The following is a 5,934-nucleotide window of genomic DNA, read 5'->3' as shown; positions in this document are numbered from 1 at the left end:
GAGGAGGCTACAATGCTTGATAAGAAATGTACTCATTATCTTGCCCATGTAATTGTAACCCCTCTGTACAGTATTTTTACAATAAAAAATAAATAAAAATTTAAAAAAAGTCTCTCCTCCTTGGGGGTTGCACTGAGATTTCCTCCATATTTTCCGTTCATTAACAACTATCAGTCTCTACTGCTTCCTACCATCTCAGCGTCTCCATCCCTGACACCACATCGAGTCAACCTCCAAGGTCAAAACTGTATTCATTGTTAGCACCATGGGAAGAAATATTCCTCTTCTTTTAATTTGTGTGTTTTCATCCTCCTACTCTGGGATCTCAGAGCAGTCCAGCCTCTAACTGATCCCTTAAAGTGCCTTTAGCCAGAAAATTCTGAACAATTTTGCGTCTGATTTCATGAGAATGGATGAGGTGAGTCACAAAGAGTTGTAGCTGGAAAATAAGTAACTGAACCTGAGCCTTCCTCAGAAATGGCCCTCAGTGGCTGTCAGCACTGTCTCACTGGAAAAGCCATTGTCCTGCCTCTACCTTCTTGCAAGTTGAATCTTCCAAAGACACTTTCCAGTCTCCATGAATGTGGGTACCTGGGTTCTTTCAATTCTCCTACCTAGTGGTATCCATGACTACAACTCAAGCTGGGATCCCTCACTATAGCATCATCTAGATGACACCAGACGGTCAGCAAAGGGAAAACCAGGGATATTGCACACATTTTGAGTGACGAATAATCATAGGCATGTATATATACAGTTATCACTTCTCTTCTTGTCAGAAGCTAGAAAAATATATTCTGTAAAAGAGCAGATTGTAAATATTTGGGCTTTGTAGGACATCTGGACTGTGTCAAAATCACTCAACTCTTGCTGTAGTCTCCGAGCATCTGTAGACAGTATGCAAATGAATAGTCATGTCTCTGTCCTAACAAAACTTTATTAATGAAAAAAAAATCAAACAAGCAAACAGCTGCCAGATTCAATCTGTTGGCTTTTTAGTGTGCTCAGCTCTTGTTTCAAATGATAGAAATAGCTCAAGATCTTCCTTTTTCAAAAGTATATATGGAAAGCTTATCATTCATTCACTTTGCTGGTACATGTATTGCAAAAAGAAAAACATTTTCTCCATATTTTCTTATATTGCTATTGTTCTTAGTCTTACATTCAAATAGCCAATGCTTTATAATTAGGAACTGTTGGAACGCACCTTTAAGGCCTCACATTGCAGTTAGAGTGAAAGATGGAGACACAAACAAACTGGGAGATGTTTATTTAACTCAGTCATACTGCCAACGCTAAGTAGGTGTTTCTCAACCACTCTCCCATACATAGAAGCTCAACACAGCCTTCACATCACCTCCTGTGTGCAATGGAGAGGTAGTGGAGGTCTTCCCTGCTTTCAGAGCATAGCAAGTGACTGTCAGCGCTAGCCAGTTCCTGAGCACAGTTTTAGCACTATGTTGATTATGCATCTGTTTCTCAGTGCTGAATGAGGACTGCACCATTAAAAACTTCCAAATTTGCCTTCTGCCATGGCTCCTTTTCTTTTCCATTCCCAATTCCAGTTGTTTGTAATTATCTCCTGGATGAGTGTCTAAAAATCCATGTATATGCAAAGTTAACTTCAGTTGGTTGAGAATAAGATAAGAAGTAAATGCAGTGTACAATAGTTTCATGGGTGAGGATGTCAGGTCAGGGTTGTAGAAAGAGTCTGCTTTCTATTTGTAAGGTTAGTTAAACATACTCATGGAACATGTATGCATGTTCACCACCATTTCTTACATTTTTTATAGAACTTCTAGATTATGCTGCCCAGTTATCCACTCCATAGCTAGTAGATTAGAACAACAAACATCACTGGGAAAGTTGCATATACTATTATAAGGCAAAATAACTTAAAATGCCAACATTCCCACTCTCATCCCAGCTACTCTGCTACTATAACCACAGGGAGATTTAAAAGTGCCATTGATCAAGATGCGTGGTACTTATAAACTCATTAGTTGAATAGTAATTCCTTTGTAGAACTACTTAAAGAGAATAAAAATAGAATTAAAAAATGAAATCTAAAGTTGGGCTAGATGATGCACACCTGTAATACCAAAATTTAGAATGTTCAAACAGGAATATCAAAAGTGCAAAGCCAGCCTGGGATATATAGTAAGAGTTTGTCTCAAAAAAAAAAAAAACCATTGTATTTGATTCCGGTGTCCTGCATCTTTTATATACATTTTTCTAATTTGAAGAGAAGAAGAGAAATAACAAAATACTGAAATAAGGATACAGATTGACCCATTGTAACAATGAGATGTACAAGACACTATGTTGAAAACGAAACTTGGGGTGGAGGGAGGGAGAAGTTGGAGAGGTGGAGAGGGAAGGAATGGTAGGGGAAAAACAAAGAAGGAGGTAACAATGCTTGATAAAAAAATATACTCATTCCCTTACTCATGTAACTATAGCCCCTCTGTACAGTATCTTTACAATGAAAAATATATTTTAAAAAGTCAAGCCTATCAACAAGGAAGTTTTAAAATGGTATTGAATTTTTTTTAAATTTTTCCATTTTTCCTAACAGTCATTGGGAAGAAGAGAAGAATTAAATAGTAGTTTAAAAAAATTCCCAAGAGCTTGCATCAAATACTCCAGGTATTTCTTGTCTGACACTTCAGCTAGGAAGGCTGCCACAAATTCCTCATGCTGTTATCTGTCCAGCCTGACTTGCCAGCCTCATGAGATTGGCTCTTCCAGCAATAGATCAAGGCCCCATGTTCAAACACTTTCAAGCCTACTTACATTACATTTGTACTTATTGCATTTACCAAGACAAGTCACAGTCCAAGGAGTAGAAGACTAGATCCCCTCCCTTTTGAGGGATGCACCAAAGTGGCAATGCAAAGTGGCCTGACAACAACAAAGCAGAAACACACCAGAGACCATGAGCACAACCGTCTGCTTAGTGGACTCCTCTATGGAAACCCACAAACTCGTTATGAAACACAGAGAAACAGCTCTAAGAAAGCCACTGTGCCTTTCTTGGCTATGAGTCACTGATGCTCAGGAGAGGCTGAATGCATCACAGCAAGAGAGAACGGTCCTAATGGTGGGGAGAAAGGACCATGAATCACAAGGAGGAAACATTGCTACTGGGAGTTCCCGAAAGAAGACAGCACCATTAAGACATGATTGGTTCCTGAGAGTGATGTTCACTTTCTGGCCAATTGAAAGAGAACAGGGAGAGGAAAAGCCGAAAAGAAGAGGAAAACCACAAAGAATAAACAAACCATTGAATGTGGAAGGAATGGGAGAAGAGAGGTAGGTAGAACAGAGAGGAAGGGAAAGAAGGCAAGCAAGGAGGGAGAAGGGGAACAGGGAGAGGGAACCCCAACTCAAGTTCAGACACACTGGGGAGACTTCATAAACATCGCTCCAAATGGAAATAATGAAGAGGAGGGGCTTTGATTTTTTTTGGGGGGGGGTCCGGTTGTGGGACCTGAACTCTGGGCCTGGTCGCTGTCCCTCAGCTCTTTAGCTCAAGGCTAGTGCTCTACCACTTGAGCCACAGCGCCACTTCTGGCTTTTTTTTTTATTGCTTATGTGGTGCTGAGGAATCGAACCCAGGGCCTCATGCATGCAAGGCAAGCGCTCTACCACTGAGCCACCTTCCCAGCCCAGGAGCTTTGATTTTGAAAATTATTTTCCTTCATTAGTTAAGACATCTTAGTTGGAATCAAGCCCCTGCAGCAAATTCCTTCTAGACCACAGCGTAATACATAGATATTTAGGTCTTTACTGCCAATGCACTAAGTGACTATCCTCCATTCCATATTGCTTCCTGAAAGAGAATTCCAGATTTCAGTGACTCACTGCTGCTTGGGATTCTTGGGATTGAGGATCATGGTTCAAAGCCAGCCTAAGTAGACAAACCTGAGAGATTCTTATCTCCAATGAACCAAACAAGCCAGAAGTGTGGCTCAAGTGATAGAGTGCCAGTGTTGAATGTAAAAGCCAGAGAGAACAAGAGAATAGAGAGAGACAGGAAGAGAGAGAGAGGACCTGATTTCAAGTCTCTGTACTGGCTAAACAATGAACAAAAAGTAAAGGGGCGGGGGGGGGCGGTCGGGGGAAACTACCCTTCTCTGTGCTTTCTGTGAGCTCCAGAAATATAATTAATAGTGGAACTGGCTATGCCGACACCAACTTTACTTCTTTCTAGATGTTGTCTGTGTAAGGAGAAAGATTACTCTTCCTTTTTGTTCCCTGAAGTCAACATACCAGTCAGCCAGGAGAAATACTTGCCAGGAACTTTCCAAGATAAGAAGTTGTAAAGACAATGAAGTAGACACGTCTCATTCGATTCTTCAGTCCTACAGAACTGCGAAGCCTAGAAGGGAAGATAAGGGTAAAAACGTTGTGGGAATTGAATATGGTGACCCAAAACACTGAACTTACAAGGGCCAAAAGTAGGTGACTATTTTTATTATCATGGTGCTTTGGAGGATTTTGCTGAAATGCTGGATTTTAACTTTTTGTTTGTATGTTTCTAGAAGTTCTTGCTCCGAGCTATAAGAGGTATGACACCGGAAACAAAACAAGATAAATAACCAGCCTTCAGAATTTGAAGGCTGAGAGGAGGGAGGAGAGACACTATGTATGTTGGTCTCATTCCATCAACATTCATCAGAAAAGGAGAGGACAGGTTTGGCATTTCACTCACAGAGGATTTAACTCATGAACTCATGATCTTGGGTCCACAACTCAGAGAAGAGGTGATAGGTCAAACCAAGGGGAATGAGGCCTTCCAAAAAGACAATAGCAAGAAGCTCTTACACTCTGGGGTTGGAAAGACAACGGAAAAGGACAGTAGCAGCAGAGGCCAGAAGTCAGGCCAGGCTTGCACAACTGAAATCCCATGGGCTGGGTGGGTCCTGTAGCAAGAGTGATAAGCACTCAGGTTCTAGAAGAGATGCTGTAGGGGATGCTACCTACCTGTGCCCCCTCATCAGCCAGTGTCTCTCTCATTTCTTTCTTCTGTACGTTTTTTTATTGTGAAAATGTTGTACAGCAGGGTTACAGTTACAAGAGCAAGGTAATGAGTACATTTCCTATCAAGCATTGTTGCCTCCTCCTTTGTTTTTCCCTTACCATCCCTTCCCTCCACCTCCTCAACTACACCCCCCACCTCCCGCACCCCCCACTGAAGTTGTAAAGTTTGTTTTCAACATAGTGTCTTGTACATCTCATTGTTACAACAGGTAAACCTGTATCCCGATTTAAGCATTTTGTTTTTTCCCTGCCCCTCCCCGAATTAGAGAAGTGTATATACAAGTGGCAGGGCACTGACACCAAATACAGTGAAAACAGGGGTTACACTGTAGGGGAAGAACATGCAAAGAAACAAAAAAAAAATCACATGCTACATTATAAATATGTTAGGAACAATAGCAAGAAAGAAAAAATATTTGTGTCCCTATCTTCGGGTTCATTTCGCTTAACATCATCTTATCTGGTCATATGTACATAGCTTTTGACCTTTTCTGCTTGTCCTACCCATGTACTAGTTGTTGCAAATAAGGGAAACCATGGGGACCTATGTTTCTTTGGGCCTAGCTTACTTCACGTAATATAATTTTTTCCAAGTCTTTCCATTTTCTAACAAATGGGGTGATGTCATTCTTTCTGATGGAGGCATAGAATTCCATTATACACATATACCACATTTTCTTGATCCATTCATCTACTGAGGGGCATCTGGGTTGGTTCCATATCTTAACTATGGTAAATAATGTTGTGATAAACATAGTTGTGCTGGTGGCTTTAGTATAGCCTTGTTTGTGATCATTTGAGTAAATGCCCAAAAATGGGATTGCTAGGTCATAGAGGAGCTCTATGTGGAGTCTTTTTGTTTGTTTGTTTGTTTTTGTTTTTTTTTTT

The sequence above is a fragment of the Dipodomys ordii genome, unplaced genomic scaffold (genome assembly GCF_000151885.1).
Source record: "Dipodomys ordii isolate 6190 unplaced genomic scaffold, Dord_2.0 Scaffold161, whole genome shotgun sequence".
Lineage (NCBI taxonomy): Eukaryota > Metazoa > Chordata > Mammalia > Rodentia > Heteromyidae > Dipodomys > Dipodomys ordii.
Note: the sequence above shows the minus strand (reverse complement) of the source record.